The sequence below is a fragment of the Vombatus ursinus genome, unplaced genomic scaffold, assembly GCF_900497805.2.
Source record: "Vombatus ursinus unplaced genomic scaffold, bare-nosed wombat genome assembly UNPS02014810.1, whole genome shotgun sequence".
In the NCBI taxonomy this organism is placed as follows: Eukaryota; Metazoa; Chordata; class Mammalia; order Diprotodontia; family Vombatidae; genus Vombatus; species Vombatus ursinus.
The window spans coordinates 17149259-17175315 of NW_020954588.1; the positions used below are offsets into that span (position 1 = coordinate 17149259).

Genomic DNA, 26057 nt, shown 5'->3' on the forward strand with positions numbered 1-26057 from the left:
CCACAGAACACCGGCATAGGTGGCTCCTAGAAGATGCCTGTTACAGGAAGGGGGGCTCCTCATCCAAAGACTTCCCCACAGACCTTGGAAAGCAGAAATGGCAGAGGAGGAAGAGGAGAGGAAGAGAGTTACGATTGATATTGGAGAACTCAGAGCTTGGAAGAAGGGGCTTCAGAGAGCACAGGCCCCTGGACCATTACCAAGCTCAGTGGTTAGTCTTTTATTAGGCCCCAGAGGCAATCCTTTGCTACCTTGGATGCTTAATGGATTCTAAATGCCATTTCCCTCCATCCCTCCCCCACCACCAGATGCTTAGAGAAAGCAATCTAGCAGGAGATTGAGTTGGCCTTCCTGTTCTTGTCTGGGGACTTCTCTCCCCCTGGGCCTGGGGGCTAAGTTGGGAAGGAGGCTCTGGTGTCAGGGCATGGGTTGTATAGCTGAGGGCTGAGCCTCCCTCTTCCCTCTCTTTCTCAATCCATTCATCCTGAAGGCCTTGTTTGTGATGGAAAATCCCTTCAGGGTCATCTGGGTAATGGGATTTTAGATCCTGGCATATGGTGCTGGGATGGGGGAGGGGTGGGGAGATGGGGAAGGCAGAGATTCCACCACCTAATTCTGGCCCTGCCCTGAGGGTCAGAGTGGGCTGGCACTCAGCTTGTGGGGGCACCAGGCACATGTGCATACCCCCTTTCATCAAGCTAGACACAGGGAACAGATTTTAATGCTAGAAAGATGTTGATTTCTGTCCAGTTTTTCATGTACTCTCATACAATTTGATGCTATAGCATTGGAAAAGAAAGAATTGGGGGGATGACATCCATTTCTTTATTTCATAAAGTATACATATATACCGTAACTGTAATTAATTCTGTATATACTGATAAATATATATGCCATAGATATGTGTATATATTTATAATATATACATAATGCACTTATATATATAGATTTATATGAACACATACATAACATACTTATATATGTAGATTTATATATGAACATACAAATGATGTACTTATACACGTATATTTATGTATGAATATATACATAATACATTATACATGTATATTTATACATGAACATATACATGTATACGTGTATATTTAGATATACTATAAGCAGAACCTGTTTAATCTATCTTGCATACACCAACCCATTAGATACTTAAAGTCAGCCATCTCATCCCTCCTGAGCCTTCTCTTTTCCAGTCTAAACATCTCTAATTTCTTTAATTGATCCTCCCATGGACTTTCACCAACCTGTTTGCTCTTCTCTGGACATATTCCAATGTATCCATGTACTTCCTAGAAATATGGTGCCCAGACCTGAACCCAACAATCACCTGTTAGAACTGGGGGGGACTTCTGAGATCTGATTTTACAGATGAAGAAACTGAGTCCTAGAGAAGTAAAGGGACTGTCCCCAAGGCCACACAGTGAGCCAGTGGTGAAAATGGGATTAGAACCCAGATCTTTAGATTCCCCGTTCAGTGATCTTTTTTCTATACTATATTGAGTCTCTTAGTAAAGTACTGCATTTCTTTCTGCAATAGAGTCAGATCCCCTTGCTGTTTGACACTTGTTTATGTGTAGGCCTTCCAATGTTTTACTGCCTGTCTCGGGCATCTACTGTTCCAGCATTTGTTGCTTTGACGAATTATTTCTATGGGCTGAGATTTTTCACTCAAAGTGTGATTGGATTATCTATCTACCCATTATAGATCACATGTGTAATACCAAGACGCTGAGAATTTAGAATAAAATAAGAGAGGTGGTAGGAAGAGTTAATTTAGGTTAGAGGCTGTGAGTTCATGTCTCACTGGGAAGGAATTACAGGATCTGGGCAGACTTCATTCAGGAGGTACCATCTGAGGATGGCTAGGAATTAAACAGAAAGAGATGGGTGGTAGAGCTGGTTAGAGCTGGCTCCAGCACACCCCTTGCTGTTAGTGCACAGAGTTGGGCGGTCTCGGTCACAGAAGCTTTGAGCGTGGCTTTGAATGGTGGGGCAGAATTGGGAGCGCTCACCTGAAATGACTCCTTTCTCTTGCTTTGCCTATTTTCGGAGCCTTTTGCTGTTCATTACTACAGTCACTAGGTTGGATCCAGGACTGTGCTTTCTCCCATCTGTTTCATAATTATATTCTCACAGCTTACTCAGCCCCATCAACCAGAATAGCACTGCCAGAGTTAAGCCTGGGATCTCTAGGGAGAGCCTGGGAAGGAGGGCAGCCCCAGACAGTAATGGAGGCAAGCCTGCTGCCTGGCTTTAAGTGAGTTTTTTCAGGTTTTCCAGAGTACTCAGTATCAGTTGTTATTAGGGTCATCATGTTATTAAGTTTTTAAAAAAATGTACTTCCTATTAATTTTAAGACTTCTGTGTTTTCTGCCCTTCTCTCTCTTACCAGTTTTTGTTTTCGTCTCTATCCTTACCTCTGTCTGTCTCTTTTTCTCTCAACAAGCATTGATCTATCACCTACTAGGCATAGTGGGTTGAGATTTGGCCAAGGATCAGGAAGGCCTGGGTTCAGGTCCCATCTCAGACTACTAGCTGTATGAGCCTGGGGGAGTCACCGAGCTTCTCAGGGGTCTAGGCAACTTTTTTAATGGTTCCCATTGAGTTGCAATTCCCAGTGAAGTCCAAGGTGTTAGCAATAGAAATTCTCTAATGGCACCTTAAGCAGTAAAATTTACAAGAATATCAAGAGTATTATATTAAATCACCCTGGGGTTTCATAACACATTTTTGTTGTTGAAAGGAGTTAGGGAACAAAAAATGTTGGGAACCACTGACTGTAAGTGGCAGAGAAAATACAGAGCTGCATCGGTAGGAAATTTCCTCACCTAGAAGCTTCCTATCTTAAGTGGCCTCGAGGCCGCAGGTTCCCCACCCCTGGCTCTCGACTCTATCCTCATCTCTGTGTCTCAGGCACTGACCAAGCCAGAAACTGAGACAATGCTTCCCCTCAAGTAGCTTCCATTCTTTGGAGGGGACAAGGCATAATCAACAAGTAAGTATACACAGAACGCATACATTGATGGCAGTTTTGGGAAGGAAGGCGCCAACAACTGAGGATCAGGAAGGACTTTATGTAGAAGGCGAGTGTTCAGTTGAGTCATGAAGAAATCCAAGGATTCTAAGAGGAGGAAGAAAGGAAGGGGTGCACACCAGCCTTGGGAGAGAGACAGTGCTTCCCCTCCTCCCTTCCACCCCAGTCCCTTAAATTGTATTCATGTTCAGTTCTAACCTGAAATAATGAGATTTTGTAGAGAAATTGAAACACAGAGGAAGAGCCAAAAAGAAAAAAGAAACCAGATAATGCAAAGAGGACTCTATTTTTAAATGGTTAATGCATGAGACTTACTCCCCTCCTCAGGATTCAAACCCGGCCCTTTTGACTAAAAATCCAGCACCCTTCCCACTGTACCACACTGCCCTGGGTTGAGCACATGTGCGTGTGATAGTTTTTTCTCCGGCTTCCCTTGTCCTCTCATTCCCTTTCAGGGCACTCTGGGATTTCTTGCATCTGTCATCACACAGTGCCTCGGACACAATTCTCCGTGTCTGTGCCTCATCCTTCTATCAGAATGTCAATTCTTTTAGGGCCAGCCAAGGCAGTGTGATGCTGTGGAAAGAATATTGGATTAAGAGCCAGAGGGCCTGGGTTCAAATCCTGGCTGTGGAACGGCTTCCTTCTGTAAACTCTTCCTGCAGCCTGAATGCTGCCATCTGTTAGGTAAAGGGGTTTTGGCCCGGTTGTGCCTCTAAGCTCCCTCCTCCTGATCTTACCTGTGACCCTCTCTGGACGTCAGTTTCTTTATCTGTAAAAGAGACAGTTCAAGCATGATAATCTCTAAGTTGTCTTCCAGCTGTAATATTTGGTGACTCTAAAATCACTCAATGGGAGTCAGGGTTTTTAATCTGCAGAATGTTATCATTATCAGCAAAAGGCAAGTCAGGTTAAATAGCATGATACTGGACAACTGGATTAGTTGACCCCACCACCAGTGAAGAGGAAATTAAAGCAATCATTAGGAAATATTTTGCCCAATTATATGCCAATAAATCTGACAATCTAGGTGAAATCAATGAATATTTACAAAAATATAAATTGCCTAGATTAATGGAAGAGGAAATAGAATACTTAAGTAATCCCATCTTAGAAAAAGAAATTTAATAAATTTAATAAAATAAATGAACTCCCTAAGAGATGGTGGTTAGGAGGGAGTACGTTCCGGGCACAGTTGTAGCCACTACAAAGGCAGGAAAGGCAGGAGACAGTGTCATGTATGAGGGACAGTAAGAAATCCACTTTGGCTGGACTAAACTGTACATTGAATGGAGTGAGGCTTAATAAGTCACAAAAGGTAGGGTGGGAAGAGCTTTTAGTGCTAATGGGAAAATTTGACACGGAAGGCAAAATGAAGCCTCATTCCCCTTAGACTCTGCTCCTGCCTTTCCAGGCTTAAAAACCATACCCCAGCTGCTGTCTTAAACTGGAACTTTCCTCAGTGCCTGGAGCCTCCTCTCCTTGGAACATCCAACTGTCCCTGCCATCCTCTGGCCCCCTTCTTCCACTGGTGAGTTCCTGAGACCGCCATGTTGAGAAGGGGTCCAGGCTGGCTAGCCTTCGTTCCTCTGTCAGCTATGCTCCTGACTCTCCGGGTTTTACTTTCATTTATTTCCCCCCTCTTCTGTTTCAGTTCACTTTTCTATGTTGTTTCCCCCCACTAGAATGTAAGGTCCCTAGCTGTGTGACCCTGGGCAAGTCACTTAACTCCAATTACCCCCCCCCAAAAAAAGAAGAATGTAAGGTCCTAGAGGGCAGGGAGCTGTCTTTCTTTTTCCTTGAATCTGTATCTCCAGCTCTTAGCACGGTGCCTGGCACATAGTAAATATGTAACAAGTGACTATTGACTTTATATATATAATTTATTACATAATTTGTTTACTAGAGAGAGGGAAAAGGGGTGCTATGATCAGACCCGTGCTTTAGGAATATCACTTTGCAGCTGGAGTGGGGAGAGATTTGAGGCAGGGAAACCAACCAAAACCAGCAGGCATTGCAATAGTCCAGGAGAGGAGGGCTGAACCAGTGGGCGTCAGCATGCAGAGAAGGGTCTGGATATGGGGATGTTGGGGAGAGAGGTTCCTCAAAGACTTAGAGATAGTGCATGATAAATCAGGGATGACTGGGCAGCTGAGGATGGCATAGCAGTACGGAGAGATTGGGTCCAGGGGAATTGTCAGAGAAGGTTCATGTAGGAGATGGTATTTAAGATGTGGGCTTATGAAGGGTAGTGGTAGCCCATTTTCCTCATTGGTTACAGCTTTATTTGGGAGGAAGAAACCTTACCTTAGAGGATAAGCCTTTGATTCATATATGACTTTCTTTAGCATCTCACAGACTGGTCCATGAACTGCCAAAGGGTCATTTTTAAATCTAAGGCTATTTCATGGATACCAAAGGTTCATAACTTGGGATCTTTGCTTTAGAGTTCAAAGGGTCCTCAGAGATCATCTAGTCCACCTGCAGATGAAGAAATTGAGGCCCAGAGAGGTTAAAAACTGAGGCCCAGAGAGGTGAAGGTCTTACAGATAGTAGGCAAGAGAGGTGAGATTTGAATGCAGGTCCTTTGACTGTAGGGCTTCTCCAGGTTTCTTCTCAGCCATTGTGGTGCAGAGGGGGAAGGAGCCTAGGACTTTGAATCAGGGGAACCAGGGCAGTCCTGGCCTTGGTACTCCTTGTGTGACCTTGGGTGATGCCCCAAATTCAGCTAAGTGCTTGGCCTCTGACATAGCCCCCACTCCTATATCCTCTGAATTATTTGTCTAACTCTCATTTGAAGAAGGGATATGCCTGCTCTGTAGCAAAGGGATTTTGAAATGGAGTCCTTGTATAAATTATAGAAGTTCTTGAATAGGAAAAACCCATGGGAAATAAAGAGACTTTTTAGTTTGGCAATGATATGTGCCAAAAGCATCCTGTGTTGCATGCTAAAGCCTGCCTGCCAGCTCCAGACCCCAAATTTAGCCTGAGCAAACAAAAGGCATTTAGAAAAACTAATGGGAAAAAGAACTCTGGGGGTTTCTACTCTCAATTATATGAAGTGTCTTTCTTGCTCTAATTTTCCCTAAAGTATTTAACATTCAGGAAACACAAAATAAAATAAAGCAGGTCTCAGGTTGGGAGGAACAGTAATGCAGCACAAACTAGAAACAGCAAAAAAAAAAAAATAATAATCTGCCTCCTCATTTCATTCCCTGACCAGTTCAGGTTGGTTGTTTTTCTTGGACCTGTGAGTTCATTCATCAGTGTAGAGAAATCCTGGTATGGGAAGTCCCTCCACTGATGCAGATCTGACCCTCATCTGTAACTTGTACCATGTGCCAGGCACTGTGCTAAGCAGTGGGATACAAAAAGAGGGAAAAGACAGTCCCTGCCCTCAAGGAGCTTACACTCTGATTGAGGAACCCTGGGCACTGTCCCTGGGACCCTGGGCTCTAAGCTTTTCCATTCTCTTATGCAGAACCAGTCCCTCAGGCTACCTCCTGGACATTTTCAGACCATACCGCCCCAATCTTCACCTCCCTTTTATGTGTGGTCTTGGCCTCATTGAAGACAGAAACTGTCTTGCTTACTTGTGGGTATAGCCCCGGCTCTTAGCATAGCCTGGCCCAGTGCAAGCACTTAAATGCTTTTTTCATTCATTCAGACTAACTATAAGAAAACCATGCAGTTGTCCCTCCCCCCACCCCTCCACTCCCGCAGAATTCCCACCGTCACTCCCCCAATTTCATTTTTGTTTCCAAATTAGAAAGTCAGGTAATTGGATCACCAAGGCAAAGAGAGTCTTCTGCTCTCATTAAGCTCATAAAGATCCACCAATTGTGAGAAGCAGTTCTCTGCTCCCCTCCAATGACCTTGGCCGAACTTAACAGAGATAAGCCAGGAGAAAGGATTGAAAGCTTTGGGGTGAGCTTAATACCCGGAGAGGAAGCTCGGGGAAGCGCTGCTTAGCAGAGAGAGTGTCCTGGGCTCCAATGGCCGCGCCTTGTGATGATTGCGGGCAGCTGGTCCGAAGGCATTCTCCTTACACCCTTGTTCGGATCACACCAGCAGAAATGTTGTCTTACTACAATTTCCTAGGAAGATGTATCAGCCTGGGATGCCCAGCGAGGAAAGGTACCGTTGGTGGGAATGTCCATAACTCTGGAGCTTTGATTTGGGTTTGGATCAAAAGCACAGAAAGAGACCATGCCAAAAAAGCAGTGTTGACTAGTGGTTAGAGCACTAGACCCAGAGTCAGGAAGATATGGGTTCAGATCTTATTACCTGAGTGACCCTGGCAAGTCATTTAACCTTTCTAGACCTCAGTTTCCCTATATGTAAAATAAGAATGTTTAATTTTTTTTAGGTTTTGTGGAAGCTCTAACTCTATGCTCTGGGGAGGAGAGAGAGATTCTTCTTGAAATTATTTATTCTAGGAATTGCTTGGGAATGAGGGTTGATGGCTAGCAATTTTTACTTTTTCTTATTTCTAAGGTTCTTTAAGATTCTAAGGTCCTATCATTAGTGGATGTAATAGGAACATTTCCAAAAAAGGGGATAAAGTTTGACTAGAATCCTGAAAGCGATGTTCATGCTCCTGAAGGTAGAAAACAGGATATTAAATAAAAGGTTGCTACCCATTCTCTTGGTGAGTGAATTTTGGACTGAGGCTTGGGAGGACTAAAAAGCATAGTATTCTTCTAGTCGCCAAAGAAAAAAAGAGTGCATTTGAAATTGTTCTTTCTACATGAGAGCAGACTGTGGGATGGCAAGGATGGTGTGAATTTGTTATTCCCAAGTGTACTCCCTAGCTAGGAGAGATGATTTAAATACCAGGGTTTCTTTGATTTTTTTTTCCCATTTGGAAAATGCAGGTATTGTTACCTACAATGTCTAACCCAGAAGAAGGCATAGGCATGCCATGCTTAAAACAGATGTCAGCTGACTCCTTTCTTTTTGGTACAGGCCCACCAGGGGGAGACAAATGAGACTGTTTGTGTAAAAAAGATCTGGGGGTCTGAGTGGCCTGCAAGCTCAACTTGAACTAGCCATGGGACCCGGCAACTAAAAGAGTGAACGTGAATCAGGCTGGCTCAAGAGCAGCATTGAGTCCAAAGGCAGCCCCACTGTGCTCTGCCCCAGCCCAACTGCATCTGGAGATCATGCTCCACTATTGCTGCCAAATTTTAGACAGAAAATTGATGAATCAGAAAGAGTCCTGAGGAGGGCAACCAGCATGGCTAAGGAGCTAGAAAACATGTGATGTGGGAAGTAGCTGAAGGAATTGGGGATGTTTGATTTGCAGTAAATGAGACTTTTTGTTATTGTTCAATCATTTTTTTAATCCATGACCCCATTTGGGTTTTCTTGGCAAAGATACTGGAGTGGTTTGCCGTTTCCTTCTCCAGCTCATTTTACAGGTGAGGAAACTGAGGCAAACAGGGTTAAGTGACTTGCCCAGGCTCACACAGTTAGATGTCTGAGGCTAGATTTGAACTCAGGTTCTCCTGACTCCAGGCCTGGCTCTCTATTTACTGCTCCACCTTGCTGCAGTGTTTAATAATGCTGTCCACTTAAACTCAAGTCCCCTGATGCTGATGAGGTGACCTGTCCAGGGTCACTTAGCTCCTCCCGGAGATGGAATTTGAACTAGGGGAATTCCTGCCTCCAAGCCTAGCATCTGCATCCCTTGTTCTTGCTATCTGACTGGCCCACCTCCCTTTACAAACATACCTCAGAAAGTCTGATTGGAACCACTACTGTTTTCTTCTGACATTTCAATATGACGTGGATGGGGCCAAAAGTTTTCGAAGGCTAGAGGAGTAGAATGGAAGCTTTGGTTGGTGCTATCAGACCAGAAGGCTTCGAATGCCATCCAAGTGGTGGAATGGCTCTTGACTGAGGACTAGCTTAGCCAGGTTCAGAGAGGCTCAGCCCCAGCAGAGTGCCCAGGGCTGGAGATGAGTCTTCTGGCAGTGGAAGTAACTCAGCTCCAGGATCCAGTGGGCCCAGGATCTTCTCCTCCCTCCGCCTAGTTCGCATTGTTTTATGTGCCTTTTGGAAAGATATCAGAGAGAGATATCAAAATAAAGACACAGCATATCCTTTCCTCTGTAGCATCATCCCTGCAGCCTTTGCCCATCTCAGCAGCACACTGATCCTTCTGTTTCCTCCATAAAGCCTGTCTTCAGCATCCTCAGGATAACTTGGTGATATGTCAGTCAAGTTATTCTGTTTCCTTGGCAGTGGAAACCTGGAAACCCTAGTGGGAGGGTTGTTTCTTCACAGACTTCTTTTCAATATGGCCCATTCCCAGAGCTTTACCAAGCAGGAAACTCCAGGCTGATGGGCTCCTATTGGCTCTGGGTTAGCCAGAGAACCTGACCTCCTTGGTGAGCTTAGGGGAATAGCCAGGTCACATAGTAGGGGCTTAAAAACATACTTGTTGGATTGGAGACTGTAGTCTACTCTGAGAAGGAATCCAAGAAAGAGATCTGTAAGCATATATTCACCAGTTAACAAATGTTTGTTGAGCTTTTACTATGTGCTAAGCACTAAGTTAAGTGCTGGGAATAAAGACAAAAATGAATGGATCCTGCCCTCAGGGAGCTTATCTAAGACATCACATTAAAAGCACATACAAATATTTATTAAGCGCCTACTCCAGGTATCCTTTCCACATCATGGTGGGGTTAAGGGCATGATACCCTGGCGATCTGGAAAATCCATGTAAAATTTTTGGACCCTCCCTCCAGTCCAAAGAAGTGGGAATTTTTTCTTTTTCTTTTATGTAGTGTTTAAGTACCTTATTGTAAAATTCGGGTTGATATTATGCAATACCTTGCATGTATTTTATTATTATTAAACTTTTTCTGTGTCATCTGCTACTTCCACCAAACTCCCCCCAAATTCCCATTTAATTTTTTATGCCAACCTGCGATATATTGAAACCGTGATGGAGGAAAGACGAGTAGTAGAAGGGGTCACTGTGCGTGGTAATCCCCATGTTAGGCTCTTTGGCTGGTAAGAAGACTTCGCCAGAAGTCATTAAATTGAGCCACAAACGTGGGAGCAGCCTCCTCAGTGGATCCTCATGCCCCTTCCCTGGCACCAGTGGCTTGTGTCCTTCTGCTCTCATTGTCATCTCGCACAGATGCCAGCTGCTTCCGAGGCATGCCGCCATCTTTGGACAGCTCCCAAAGTTGGGCACTTCCTCCCCATTGTTCCTGGTTCTGCCCTCGGGGACCAAGTGGAATGATTTGCACCCCTCCTTCAAGAGGGAGTCTTCATTTACCTGAAGACAACAATCTTGTCCATTCCCTCCCCTCTTCCCCCACCTGTTTTCTTTCCTTCAGGTCCTTCAGCTTGTCTTCGAGCGGCATAATCTTGAACCCCCTCCTTGTCTTAGTTCCCCTCCTCTTTCCAGCTTATCAGTGCCTTAAAACCATGGTGCCCAGAACTGAACGCGATATTTCAGATGAGATCTGACCACAGCAGAGTAGAGAGGAACTATCGTCTCCTTCTTCCTGGAAGCTGTGTCCTTCTTAATGCAACCCAGGATCCCGTGACTTTTTTGGCTACCCCATCAAATTATTGACTCAGAGTGAGCTTGCAGTCCACTAAGACCCCCAGATCTTTTTTCAGAATAACTGGTATCTATCCATACATCTACTGCCTTTAAAATGTGAATTGGATTTTTTTCTTTTGGTACCCACGTAAGACTTTATATTCATCCTTACTGAATTTCATTTTATCAGGTTCAGCCCAGCACTCTGCTCCAGTCTGCCCAGATCCTTTTGGATCTATCATCTAGTGTGTTAGTAGGTGTCTAATTCATGCTTATTGAAAATTGAAAGAAAGATTGAATAATAAAACAGAGAAAGGGAAGGGATGACTGGACTTTAAAACAGGACTTAAAAAGGGGTAGAGAAGGAGATGAAGGAGGAGGCTGGGAAGGACCAAAACAGTCAGACCATAAATGAACAGCATTTATTAAGAACCCACTATGTGCTGAATGAGGAGTTGACAGCGGCCCCTGTTCCCCCTCCTGCAGGGTCATTGTTCCCTTGCTTCCTCATAGAGGACCCCAAGATTTCTCTTGTTCTTATCAGTCCTTTGTGCCATGGCTTCCTGAAGGTCCTTCAGTGTCAGCCATCTATGGGATGCTCTGGATACCTGAGGCAGCTTTATTCCAAAGATGCAGGAGGGAGGGGCATCTGGGAAGGCTGGCATTCATATAGGAGGACCTGATGTCAGAGCATCTCAGGGCAGCGTGATGGTGTCCCTGTTTCCTGTTACCATAGGGCAATGGAAGAGATTGAGGGCAGGGAAAAAGAGAACGTGGTCTGAGGCTTCACCTGCGCCGTTCACCCCATCCCTGCTTCCTCCCCATAAATTTATGTTTCCTGGTGTTACAACTTCCTGGAATGGTGCAGCGAGGAAGCACCAGGGTTTGGAGTCAGGACCTTAGTTCTGAAGCTAGAAGGGACCTAAAAGGTTATCCAGTCCACCCACCCCCATTTTACGGATGAGTAAACTAAGACCCCCACAGATAAATAGATGATACAGTGTAACTTCCTCAAGAGCAGGAATTGCTTCATTATTTTTTTTTTTTATCCAGAATACTTAGCACAGCACCTGGCACATATAGGTGCTTAATCCATGCTTGTTGATTAATTAATTACCCAAGGTCACACAGGTAGTCAGAGGCAGAATTTGAATCCAGATCCTTTGACTCATGAGCCAGTGCTCTTTCCCCCATACCAGAAGTATTGATGTTTGAATCACATTACCTCTTTTGGCCTCAGTTTCCTCAGCTGTCAACTAGACATAATAATACTAATGTTCCCCATGTTCCAGGGCTACCGTGAGAACGTATACACGTTGTTAGAGCTATTTACATGGGCACCATTGTCATCATTGTTCAATGTTTCCTTTTATGTCATTTCTCCTCCTTCCCTCCTCCCTCCTATGCCCCTATTCACGGGCTTAGACGGTGACTGGTTAGAATCTATTAGTTATTTTCACAGACTTCCCTCAACTTAATTCTCACATCTTCCTTCAGTCTGCCTCATGGTTAGCAACATTTCTCAGATTCAGATGCTGAAGAGAAGCAATGCAAGAGAAGAAGTGAGAGCATTTCTATGGTGACGGTTGCTAGGGAACCTCTTTCCTTAGCAACCTCCTTCTTTGCCTCCAAGAGAGGCTTCCCCAACTCACGGGGTCTGTGCTGGGAAGTCAGGGAAGGAATGGGGAAAGTGACAAGATCCCTAATGGGGAATTGAGGAAGCCGTGATTGGCTTTTCTGAGAGGGTGTCCAGTGTGTCAAGTCAAGGCAACACCTACTATGTGCCAGGCACTATGCTCGGCACTGGGCTGTTTCCTTATCAGCTCATTCCTGGAACTTCTCTGTCCAAATAATGCCATTAGAGGCCAGGAAACCCAGAAGCTGCAGTGAAGATGATGGCGGAGCTGGTCCTGAGGAGGAAGGAAAGAAGGAAGGCGTTAGGGGCCACCATGACCATATTGTACATTCCTCCAGTGCCCCTTCTACTATACCAGCAAAGAACAAGGGACCATGAGTCAGTTTTAGAAAGATACTCTGGGTGGGACTAAGGAGAGGGATGCTATTGAGAAACTGAAAAGCTTAAAAAAAACCCTGAAATACCACTGTGTGTTTTTTGTGATGGGCGAAAACAGAAATGAGTTGGAGGCATGGATAAGGCTTTTTTAGATGGAAGGGCTTACACACAACTCATTACTTTCTGAACTGGTTTTCTTTTTTCCTGCCATCTTGACAGTTGTTGAAATAGGTTTGTTCTCTCATTTTGGGGTCCTTTGCTTCCATACCTAGCTGTGTAACCATTTGCTTAACCCCAATCCTCTATTTTTATCTATAATAATGATGATGATGATGATAGTAATAATAACAATGTCAGTATTTATATAGAACTTTAAAGTTTACAAAATGTTTTACATAATCCCATTTGATATCTACAACTCTGTTAAGTTTGGGGTAATATTATTATGCCCATTTTATAGATGAGGAAATCTGAGGGAGGTTGCAACTTGCTCAGGGTCACACAGCTAGTGAGCACCCAGGGCGGAGTCTGAACTCAGGTTTTCCTGCCTCCAGGCCTGATGCTCTATCCACTGTATCACCTCGCTGCTGCCCTGTTATAGGATGAGGGTCATCTTGGGACAGAAGGAGTAGTCAGGCTGATTTCCTGTGTGTCTTCTGTTCCCTGTCTCGACTCCTGATTAGTGCAGGACAGGCCAAGGGGACATTTGCGAGGCTGTCTGCTTGCCACTTCCCTACTTGGAGTCCCTGGTCCTTGTTAATGCTGATTAGATACAGGATATCACAAAAGGCTTTTCGCAGTTTTAAGCCAACAAAGCTTAAAGCTTTTGTGACATCTTCTATAAGACTTTAATCATCTATTTACATTGCTAATACTTAAAGTCATAATTATATCATTATGTTATGTAGAGACAGTGGCATAGTAGGTGGAGAGCCAGCCTCAGTGTCAGGAATACCGAGATTCAAGTCTTGCCTGGGACAGACACTAACTGTGTGACCCTGGGCAAGTCAATGGACTTCTCAATACCTCCAGGCAACTCTCTAAGACTATGAGCTACAGACTGCAGGACAGTTGTTGATCTATATTGGTGGAGTAAGTTTCCACACTGGGAGTTCCAGTGAAACCAATAAAATCCAGTGAAATCAGGGGTTTTATCTGAATGCATAGACACACGCATGAATATTGTAGCTCGGCCCCTCTGGTTTTCAAGACGAAAGTTTGGAGTCTGTGAGGCTTCTCGGAAACTGGCATGGTTTGAAAGAGTGACCCTTCTTTGTCTCTTAAGATACTGGTTCATCTCTTTTCTTCTGAACCTGGTTGAGGGAATGGGGTAGGGCACCCTTTAATAAAAGGATTTGTTTTATGAAGTTCGGATTCAGTCAAAGGGTCACACTTGAGGACCTTGAGGGCCACAGGTTCCCTACCCCAGGGCCCTAAACTATTAATTTGACAGAGGGGGAAACTGAGGCTCAAATGAAGTGACATGCCCAGGGTCCCACTAAGTGTCTGAGGTAGGATTTGAACCCAGGTCCCCTGATTCCAAACTAGTGTTATTTCTGTTGTACAGCCTCACCTCTTATGTTATGTGAGTAGTTTTTTTTTTAACATTGACTGTATAATGGCCACATAGGGGTGTGCTTTCTTGGTGGAGGCCAGGGCAGCATTTCCTGCTATTGTGACTCTTGAATCGAAGCCTCCCTTAACTTCAACAGCAGCAGCAGGTCACGGACTTTTTCTTGTGTCCTGATGTGGTGGAAAGACTGAGGGCTCTCTGGCCCCTTGCAGCCTCCTCTCGGCGCCTCTACCTGTGGTGAGCATCCTTTGTTTTATGGAATAGTTGGGTCTGGCCAAGGTCTAGGGTGCCATTTTACAACTCAGGTTTTGTTCTTGTCCATAATCTAGATTGTGGGGTGAAGGGGAATGTTAGGTGGGCTGAAGGTCCTTAGGCACAGAGATGGTGAATACACAAATCATGTCTGGTAGAAAGTAAGTGCCTTGAGGGCCCAGATGGTTTCATCTTTTTTTGAGTATCCTCTGTGCCCCTCATAGCACTTAACCTTTGTTTTATAGGAACACAAGGCCAGGAAAGTATACCCTTTACTAGGTATTATCTTTTGAGCACTCCCTAGTCCGGCAATCAATATACATTTATTGTTGTTCGTAGCAATCTTTCCAGATTTCTGGTCTCCCTAAAAATATGGCACCAAGAACTGAACTCAATACTGTAGATGTGGGCTGACCATGGAAAGAGTACAGCGTGAGCTCCCTATTCCTGGACATTGTGACCCTCAATGTACCCTAAGATGAAATTAGTTTTCTTGACTGCCCTATTACACTGTTTGTGTGTATTGAGCTTATGGTCAGTTATGTGCACAGAGGTAAACTAAGTTACCCTGTCTGGGACTGTCAGTGGGGAGACACCGAGTCAGAAGCCTTAGGATTTCACTTAGGTCAGGCTAAAATTGTCTTGAGAAGGATTAGGCTTGTCCAAGGCAGGGGCCAGTCATCAATGGCAGGTGTTTTGGGGATGAGACGTGAGATTTTAGGGTGCTGGTTACTGGGGCTGCAGAGGCAAGGACACACTGGTGGGAGGAAAGCAAGTCCCATTGCCTTCTGCGTCTACTGGCCTTCCCACCCTGGAGTTCTTTGGTTGGGAGTCAAAGACGCAGAGAAGCCATCTTGGGGTGTCCCTAATCATGCCTCGGCCCTCAGGCTCATCCAGATTGTGTGGATAAGTTTCCCATGCATGTTCGCGCTTGAGTCTTTCCTTCCCCATCTCTCCGGAGAGCTTCTTGCCCTGTCCTTGTATAATGATACGGGTGGAAGGGACCAACCTTCTTTCTATAGAATGGGAACTTTTCCCAGAGAAGGGAAGGACTTGATCAAGGTTGTACAGCTAGCCAGTGGCGCAGCTGGGGCTGGGCCTGGGACCTGGTTCTTCTACTGCTCAGGCTAGTACTTTTCCAGCTACAGCACACTAATCCTTCATTGTTTAAAGAGTTCAAGGACAATGGTGTCTATCTGCCCTTGGCTGGTAAAACATGGCGCAATATTAATGGAGGAATTTAGCCAAAAACTCTCAGCAAAACTTGGGTAGAAGCCATTCTTTCTCATTTATCCTAAATTTTTCTTTTAATTAAAGAGTCTTATTTCTGCTTTTTTGCTAATGACAAGAGGCTGCCAAGACAGAATTCTGTCAAGAGGGCTGGATGGTCTTTAAGAATTCCTGTGGAATCAGACCAGCAGGCAAAGCATTTGGCCCACTATTCCCTCCTGGCTTGGGCATTGGAAAGTGCCCAGGATTCAGGGTCCCACCCTGCCTTGGTGTCACGTCTGTCCTCATAGGCGGGCTGTCTTTTGGCTTTCAAGATTCATAGAATCGTAGATTTTGAGGTAGAAGGGACTTCAGAGGTAAGCCAGAGTAGACGGTCAGCTTGTGCCCAGAGGGCAAAATTAGGGGCATGAGAGGAAGGTGGAGGGAGGCTGAGTTGGGCTTATGGTGAGGAAAAACTTGTTTTAACCACTATAACTATTCAAAAAGTACCATATCATGAGATCATGGATTTAGATCTGAAAGGGACCTTTGACATCATTAAGTCCAACTACCATTTTACAGATGAGGAAACCAAGGCCCCAAACCATACGTTTGTGTGTGTATATACATACACATATATACAGTGCTAGCATTTATATAGTGCCATATATATGGTTAGCATTTTATATGTTATATATAGCTTTTGTGTGTTATATGAATTAATATTATATTAATAACTATGTGAACACCTATTTATATGAATTCATATTATATAGTAATATAAATATGTAACATTTTGCATAAATTTACATCATATATTAACATATAAATATATGAACATATATTTATATAAATTCACATTATATATTAATATATTATAAACATGTGAACATATACTTATATAAATTCACATTATATATTAATATAAATATGTGAATCCACCTTTATATAAATTTACATTATATTAATATATAAATATATAAACATGTATTTATATAAATTAATATTATATGTTTATATTACATATATACATTTATATAAATTCATGTTATATATTCTGATATAAATATGTAAATATATTTATATAAATATTTATGTTATAGTTTATAAATATATTTATATAGCTATGAAATTATATGTAAATTTATGTAATATGTTGTCGTTTCAATCATATCTGACTCTTCATGAGCCCATTTGAGGTTTTCTTGGCAAAGATATTGGAGGGGTTTGCCGTTTCCTTCTCCAGCTCATTTTACAGATGAGGAAACTGAGGCAAACAGGGTTAAGTGACTTGCCCAGGGTCACACAGCTAGTAAGCATCTGAGGCTGGATTTGAACTCAGGTCTCCTTGACTGCAGGCTCCATACTGTATCCACTGCACCACCTATCTGCCCAGCTTATGTAATATATACCTATATAAACTGATATGTGTATGTAAATGTTATAGATAAATGATGTCTACCATTATACATTTATATAGATATATCAATGCTATGCAGTCATCCCTTCCGCATTGCAGGGGGTTAGGGGCACAGTATAATTTTTTAGCCCTCGCTTTGTACCAGAGAAGAAGTCTGCATTTTTTCTTTTTCTTTTATGGGGTGTTTACAGTACCTTATGGTAAAATTTGGGTTAAGTATTTGGTCATAGGCTTTGTGTTATCTGCTGGTCTTTATGCGTCGTCTTCCACAAAACTCCCTCCAAATTCCTGTTTAATTTCTTATGATGGCCTGCAGTATAGCGAAACCACAATGGGGAGAGTTGCTATGTATATAATATATAGGCTAGCTGTATAGATATAGCACTACATAAATGTTAGTACTATGTATGTGTATATGTGTGTACATATGTACACATTTATATAGTACTTTAAGGTTTGTAAAGCACTGTACCTATGTCATCTTATTTGATATCATCTCCCATGAAGACGTAACCTGTTCCACATGAGAGAGGCAGTATAGAACCATACTGTACCTAGAGCGAGAGGACCTGGGTTCAAATGCCCCCATTCTGCCCATGTGGCCTTGGGCAAGTTAATTAACCTCTTTGGGCTCAGTCTCCTCATCGGCCCAATGCAGGGGTTGAACGGAAATATTCTAAGGTCCTGCCCAGCTCTTCACCCATGATTCTATGATATGGTACTTTCTGAATAACTCTTAATGATTAGGAAGTTTTTCCTTACCTGTGGCCTAAGTCATCCTCTCTAAAACGTCCATCCATGGCTCCTCTGGGGCCAAGCCAGCCAAAGCTGGTCCTTCCTGAACATTACCAACCTCAAGCTCCTTGACCACAGGAATCGTGGCCCCATGAATGGATGAAACATCCCCAATTCCTTCAACTCATCTTTTAATGGCAGGCTATCGAGGCCTATCACCACGCTGCTCTCCCTGTCCTAGATTCTCTCCAGTTTATCACTCACGGTCTTTCCAAAACGTGGTGTCCAGAACTGGATACAACAGGGTCCCAGCATGGTTTGACTGGGACAGAGAGCGACGAGTCTATTGTCTTCGTAGTCCTAGACCCTGTGCCCTCTTCAGGTAGCCTAAGATTGCCTTAGTTTTTCGCCTGCTGTGTTATATTGAGAACTTACATTGTGCTTCCGGTTCACTAAGGCTCTCAGGTCTTTTTCAGATGAAGGGTTGCCTATATCTCTCTAAACTTGCCCTTGTGAAGTTAATCTTTTGACCCCATCTAAGATTTTACATTTATCCCTATCAAATTCCCCCCCTGTAGATTTGTCCAATAGTGTAGAGGCACTTGAGGGTTGTTGATTTTTTCTAATCCTGATGTTGTTCAATGCATTGGTTTTCTCTCTCAGCTTTGAGTCACCCCGAGATTTGACAAATACTTCATCCATGTCTTATCAAAGTCAATGGGGAAAAAAGATTAGGCAACACAGTACTGATGACAGATCCCTGGTGCACTCCACTGGAGACCTACTTCCAAGTTGTTATCAAATCATTAATGACTCTTTTTTAGGTCTAGCTTAGGTCTGAACCCCCTTACCTGTACCATCCCCTGGCCCACATTACTCTATCTCTTCCCCTAGAACAGCTTTGTCAGTAATTTCTACTGTTCTGGTCCTTTGGTCCTGCAGATAATGAAGAGTTGATTGGAATAATATATACCTCGTTTAGCGGTCTAGGTGCTAAAAACTGATCTTTTAGACCAAATGGATTAAAAAGGGAGGAGGGTTAGAAACTGAATTTTATGTGGACAGGGAAGTAGATGGATAGGAGATTTGGAATCAAAAGAACCAGTGTGTGTATGTGTGTGTGTGTGTGTGTGTGCATACATATACACTACATACATATATACATACATGTGTGCACACCCACACAAACATACATACATACATCTGTATGATGTCCCAAAAGTCTTAGGGCACAAACCATATTATAATAGTTATATGTAATATAATAATTATATAAACTATTATTTTCTATCTTTAAACGATCCATCAACAAGTATGTGCCATGTGTCTGGCATGAGGCACTGGGGAGACAAAGACATGAATAAAATGGTCCTTGACCCCAAGGAACTAACATTCTATAGAGGGAGACAGCCTGTATGCATGTAGCACCTCCTCTGGGCTCACCATCTGGCCCCCCACTTTCACTTGCAGGTGAGATCCCCAGAAGCTGGCTTTCTCCTCCTTTTAAGGTTCTAGGGGTTATCAAGAAGGGTTGGGAGCCCCTTCCCAGTGTGCCTCTCTTCATATTGATAAACTGATTGGTTTTGATGAACTCTTACAAAAGAATATTTACTGAGAAAGGCCAGAACCTTCACCAGACTGGAGGGTCAACCATCCTTGTGGGGAGAGTAGACCCAAATTTGAGGCATAAAGGTCTTATTACACTCAGGGAACATGGATGGCTATGGTACATCTTCTGGCCCTTTTCTGTCTTCTTGGAGTGTCCACCCCATTCACTTCTGAGTATGGTAGAACCAATAGGAGGAATGTGGTGGATGTGTCATTCTGTTGCCATCTAAAGCTCTCCACAGACTTCCTATCCTATTTGCTTATGGAGAGGGGAGAGGAGTGATCAAGTGACCATTTATTAGAGGACATGGGCAGATGGACTCTGGTTTCAGCATCTTTTTGCTCTGCTGGCTTCTCCAGTCTTCTCTCCTCTGCTCCTTGGCCTCATCCTCCTCCCCTGACTGCCTCCTCCCCCACCTCATCCCCATTTCACACTCCTAAAAGAGAGATAGGATAGGGATGGTTGGATTTAATCCAGGGAGCATTTATTAAATACCTACTTTGTCCTAGGCACTGTGCTGGGTACTGAAGATACAAGAATAAAAATGAAACGACTTTGTTTTTTTTATTAATTAATTTCTTTTTAGTTTTCAACAATCACTTCCATAAGCTTTTAATTTTTAAATTTTCTCACCCTCCCTCCCCACTCCCTCCCCAAGATGGCATACAGTCTGATATAGGCTCTACATATACATTCCTGTTAAACATATTTTCACATTAGTCATGTTGTAAAGAAGAATTAAAACCAATAGGAGGAACCACAAGAAAGAAGAAACAAAACAAAACAGAAGAAAAATAAGAGTAAATAGTGTGCTTCGATCTGTGTTCGAACTCCATAATTCTTTCTCTGGATGTGAACAGCATTTTTCATCATGAGACTTTTGGAGATGTCTTAGATCCTTGTATTGCTGAGAAAGGCTAAGAATGAAACTGCTTTCAAACAACAAAAATTTTCTTCAGTGAATTTATTTTCTATTGAAGGGAAACAACCTGTTCACAGATCAGTGTATACACATTTATACACGATATATTCAGAATAAATACAAAGCAATTTTGGGCAGGGAAGAGGCAACATTAGTGACTTATGGGTATCAGGAAAGGTCTCTCGTGGGAGGTGGTATCCACACTGTGCTTTGAAAGAAGCTAGGGATACCACAAGGCAAAGATGGTGAAGGAATGTATTCCTAGCACTAGAGAACCTTTTCAAAGGCATGGGAATAGGAAATGGAATTTCCATTTGGAGAAGAGCAGGAAGACCAGTTAAACTGGAATGGGAACTTAATGAGGTAACGTGGTCTGGATCTCCATAGGAGAAGGTCATACAGGAACAAGTCCCAACGGTACAATTTTCCATCCCTCCTCTCTCTTTCTTCCTCTATCCCCAAGCTGGTTACTGGTTTTTCTTGCCTCGTCCTATAGTGGAGAAAAGGTGGGAGCAAACCCTGTAGTGTATCTATACTGTCTGCAAGGCAGTCATTCTGCCCAGTGTTTTCCAGAGCCAGTTTTGGCCGGAGTGGCCGTCTAGGCATCCCTGCAAATGAGCAGTATCCCACTTTGCATGCTGCCTTCCTTCCCCGAGCCCGGTGTGCTTCTCCAATGATCCCTGCTTTACATACAGGGACCCTACAGTTGAGCAGGACAGAATCATTTGCTCCAGCTTCCAAAGTCACATGTAGGGATGGGCACCGACAGAACCCGAGGGGTCTTTGGGGCCAGGTCACTGGGGTGTCTCCACTGTCCTCACTTTAATAGCTCGGGGTTACCAGCGATAACCTGTACCCATAGGCTTTCAGTAAACCTTCCAGTATCCCCTATTCAACATGAAAAGAAAAAATTCTAGAGTTTATTGTGCATATAAGCAAAGAGAATAATTCATTTCAATAGGCTAATATGGTTATTTACCGGATATTCCATGGACCTCCTTGGTAGGATTCTTGTACCCCCTGGAGATATGCATACCCCAGGTTGGGAGCCCCTGGCACAGTCATTAAGACTAGGCTTCCACTCCCATCTGTCACACAGCCTGGCTGTGTGACTCTGGGAAAATAACTTGGCCTCTCAGTGCTGTAGACAACTCTCTGAGTCTGTCAAGTTAACAGAGCAGTTGCTAATTGACGTTAGTAGAGAGACATTCCTTCCTAAGGAATTCCCAAAGCCAATGAAATCATAGGTTCCATGAAATCCTATATAGGGATTATAGGCTTTAGAACCAAAAGGGATCTGAGGTTCCCATCTTACAAAGGTGGAGACTGAGACTCAGGGAGGAGAAGTAACTCACCTAATGTCACATAGAGCTGGGGCTTCGGAGCCCTGGATGAACACAGAGAAATTTTCTTTTTTCTGAAGGATGATAGAATCATAGATTTAGAGCAGGGAGGGACCTTAGATATCACATAATCCATCCCTTGTTTTATTTTTAAACAGGTAAGGAAATTGAGGTCCTTATCCAAGGTCGCACAGGTAATAAATGGCAAAGCTGAAGAGATTCTGCATGTCATCTAGTCTAATCCTTTTCATTTTTTTTTAACAGATGAAGAAAATCAGATCCAGAGAGGTTGTTACTTGCCCAAAGTAGTAAGTGGGAGAGTGGAGCTTTGAACCCAGGTCCTCTGAGCCGGCCTTGATGTTTAACACTTTGACAACTGGGCATCCTGGTGTACGTGTGTAGGGAAGGACCTCTGGCAGGACCCCAACTGCTGTGGGGGTGCTCCTTGGGTAGCAGCTGTGCCCACATTCAAGTTCATTGAGTTTAAACAATATCCCTTTTGTTTAAAAAAAAAAGATTTTTTGCAGAGTCAGGAAAGGTTGAGAACCCAGCCCACTACACCTAGCGTTTTAGGAAGGAAGAAAGTTGAGTGGAATCAGAGCTCGGCTGGTTTCTAATCCCTGGACCCCGCCCTCCCCCTCCTCTAGCTTTTGTTCCTGGCTAGAGAGTTGCTATGTCCTTCGGGGAGGGTCTCCTTCCTGATCCTGGCTCCTTAGGATCCAGCAGCACTTACCTGCCCTCTGCCAGCCTCTCTCTCTTCTCAGCCCGCAGTGAACGCATTCCCACAGAGCCTCCCTGCAGGCAGCCCTGCCGGGCAGGGCTGGGCTGGACTGGGCAGCCTGCCTAGGCGTCTGCCAGCCAGGAGGGCACACGCACCACCCTGCCGCTGCCGCTGCCGCTGCCGCTGCTGCTGCCACTGTCAGTGCTGGTTTTCAGGGGACTCGTGGCTACCTTTTCACCCCTCCTAGACCCCAAGGTTGCCATGAAATGGTGGCAGCAGCCTGGAGGAGGGATGAGGGTGTACAGCTGGACCCTTTGAGGGGGCCGGGGGGACTTCCTTCTCTTGTTCCTGGCTGTAGGGGTAAGTGGACACCTCCGGGAGGGACATTGGCTGCTTGACTTGTTATAAGCTGGTGGCTAGTCTGGAATCCTTTTAGCAGAGAGCAAGGGAATATTCAACGGCCCCCATCCTTGCTAGGAGGCTGCCAAAGGCTGGGTGTGAGAGGCTTAATGAAAGCCGAGATGTTGCTCGTGTGGGCAGAAAGTCAGGGAAGGAGGGCTGGGGTCAGCCAGAGAGCTGGGAGAGAAGCCTGAGGCTATGATACGTGGTAGGGGTAGCAGTGGGGACACTCCAGGTGTGCAGTAAAAAGCTGGAGAGATGTAGAAATGGTTTGCTCGAGATTTTCACTGGACTGACTGGTCCAAGTTGCTTGGGGCCAACATGAGAGCAATACAGCCCATAATCACAGGTTGCCTATGCTGCTGTTTTACAGAGAGGGTCTGCGGGAGGGTCTGCCCTCTAAAATGAACTCTGGCTGTCTCACTGGGACAGAACAAAAGATACAAAATGAATCAAAGGCCTATTTAGAATACAGTCAGGACTTCTGCACAGTAAGAAGTAAATTATGCCTCTATGGATTCCAATCCCAGGTCTGTCATTCCTCTCTGGGCCTCAGTTTCCTGCTCTGTAAAATGGGGGAACTGGACGAGAGGGCTTCTGAGGGTCCTTGTAGCTCTGAGTCTATGGCCCTTTGGACCGTAAGGTCTGAGAGAAGGATGGTAATGATTCTCTCTTCTATTCAAAGTGGGTTTGAAAGCATCTGAAGCCACTTTGAACTGCAGATAATTTCCGGAGTTATCCATCTTTCAAAATAATTCAAGAGAGCTCAGGAGGCCCGGTGGTTCTCTGCTAGCTGGATGGAATTCTAAAGGCCAGCTTGGGCACAGTGCCATCTCGGCAGCCTGGGAGGCTCACGTATCACCCTCCAGGAGTGTTCCCTCTGGGGCAGGGTTGGCCCTCCCAACCATGGGGAGACATGGGGCTGCCTCTAATGGGATTGGAAACCTCCTGATGGCAATTCCAGGCTAGTTTATGATTCAGCCACTGCCTCCTCAGTATTCTATGCTCTTGGTGAGCAGGGTGGCTGGGGCTGGCAGGGTCCTGGGGAGGGGCAGGGTGTACAGCTGGCCAGCCCGGTGTGAAGGTCCAGGACTGGACAGGATGTGTGTGTCCCCCTCTCCCCCACCCCGGGCCCTTCTTTTTCGTTAGGGGTAGGGGGTAGATGGTGTGCATTTCATTTATCCAGGGCATTATGGCTCTAGGCAGTAGAAGCCTGGGCCCCGGAAGGAGTGATTCGTTTGGAAAAAGTGACCTGACCAGTACTTTCTCATCTAAACTGGAGGGCTTTATAGCTAGCTTGGGGAAAGGGCTTGGCTCTAGGCAGGATTAGTGCTCAGGGCCAGGAGGGCCATGTGGGGCTCAGCACAGTGTTTGAGGAAGGAAGGAAGGAAGGAGGGAAGAAAGGAAGGGAGAGAGGGATGAAGAGAGGAGAGAGAAAGGAAGGAGAGAGGCAGAAAGAAAAAGGAAGGAGAGAAAGATGTAGGAGAGAGGGAGGGAAAAGGAGGCAGAAAGACAAAAAGGAAAGAAGTAAGGAAAGGAGAGAGGGATGGAAGGAAAAGAGAGGAAGGAAGGAAGGAGAGAAGGATGTAGGAGAGAGGGAAGGGAAAAGGAGGCAGAATGAGAGGCAAAAAGAGGAAGGAAAGAAGGAAGAAAGGACAGAAAGAGGGAAGGAAAGGAGGGAGACAGGCAAGCAGAATGATCTTGCCTCCATGTGTTCCTACCTATCAGTGAGCCATGACAGGATTCAAAATTGGAAGATCCTTTAGGATTATCTAGGCCTGGCCTCTGATTTTACAAGTGAGAAACTGAGGCCCAAAGGGTAAATGACTTGCCTATGGTCATTCAGGTAGTGAGGGATAGAAGTACCTACAGAAGGTAGGATTTGAATTGAGCCTTGAGGCAGAGGGGAGGAGGGAGAACATTCCAGGCATGGGTCGTGGCCAGGAGGGAAGGCACTGAGGTGGGACATAGAAGAGCAAGGAGGCCAGTGTCCCTGGAGTGCTGAGCACCTGGAAGCGAGTATGGTGTAAGAATTTTGGAAAGATAAGGAAGGGGCCTGGTTGTGAAGGGCTTTAAATGCCAAATAGAGGGTTTTGTATTTGATTCTGGTGGTGACAGGGAGTCACCGGAGCTTAATGATTACTCTGGGTTATGTAGGCAGACCTATGCTTTAGGAAAAACTTTGGCAACCGAGTGGAGAGAAGATCTGAGTGGGGGGGGGAGACAGAACCTTAACCCCTCAGTGCCCCCAGGCAACTCCCTCATTGTAGAGGCGATATTGATCTGCTTGGTAGAGGGGATTCCCTTATCGGAGAGTTCCCCTTACCAAGCCAATCACAAATCAAGTCCTTATTCTGTCTCTGTTTCATCTGAGCCTGGCAGCTCTGAGGGGCAGCTACAGGAATTGTCTTCTCCCTTTTATAGAAAACTGAGGCTTAACGAGGTTGCCCACCATTCCACATCTAATAAGTATCAGAGGCAAATTCAAACCCAGGTCTCTGTAGCCTTTGGGTCAGGAGCTCCTTCTACTCTACTATGTTGCCTCTCCAGCCCTCTCTAGGTGACTGGCCCAGGAAAAGGCTGGTTTGGCCCAGCCTCCTCTTAAGAAAATGTATTCCTGCTCTGCAGGCTTCTGTGGGTTGGTTTTCAGAAAACCACCCGGGCATAAGATCAGGGTTGCAGCTGAGACTTAGCACGTCTAGATCAGACGCCTTTGGGTTTGTCTGCTTCTTTAGTCTTGAGCCCCTTGATTCTGATACTGTAAGAGGTGAGGAGGCCCCAGGGTCTCAAAGGTTCATAGTCCAGTGGGTGTGGGAGGGGAAGGGACAGAGGCTAACGACAAGGGCTGGGAGGCCCTCCCCTCCTTTTTGCTATGAAGATAATGTGTAAGGGCAGTCAGACCAGCGTCAGGATGGTCCCTGATGAGTTTGGTTCCCCAGTCAACTGAAAGAGATCACAGGCATGAACCTTTGTTTGGAGGTGTCTGAGGGGTTACCTTCCCATGGAAAAGGGGGGCACACTCACTGGTTCCTACGCAGAACTCTTGGTTGGTTCCTAGCAATAGGGCTGTCTCTGAGATGATTGGTTGGCTGGGACTCAGGACTCCTCTCTATCTATAAAAATGAGCTGGCATGCTAGGCCAGTTCAGTCTCTTTTGCATTTCCTTTTTACTTTCTTCTACTTAGGAGATGGTCCAGGGCATAATAGAGGTGTCCTATCCTTTTTTGCTTTCTTCTATTTA

General features: G+C 44.7%; 1 protein-coding gene across 1 annotated transcript in view; it reads left to right on the top strand.

The window, feature by feature from the left end:
* The window catches only part of MCF2L2 (MCF.2 cell line derived transforming sequence-like 2), a 359025-nt gene that overhangs the window by 37986 nt on the left and 294982 nt on the right, over positions 1-26057 (top strand). The gene's annotated exons all lie outside the window — the stretch shown is intronic.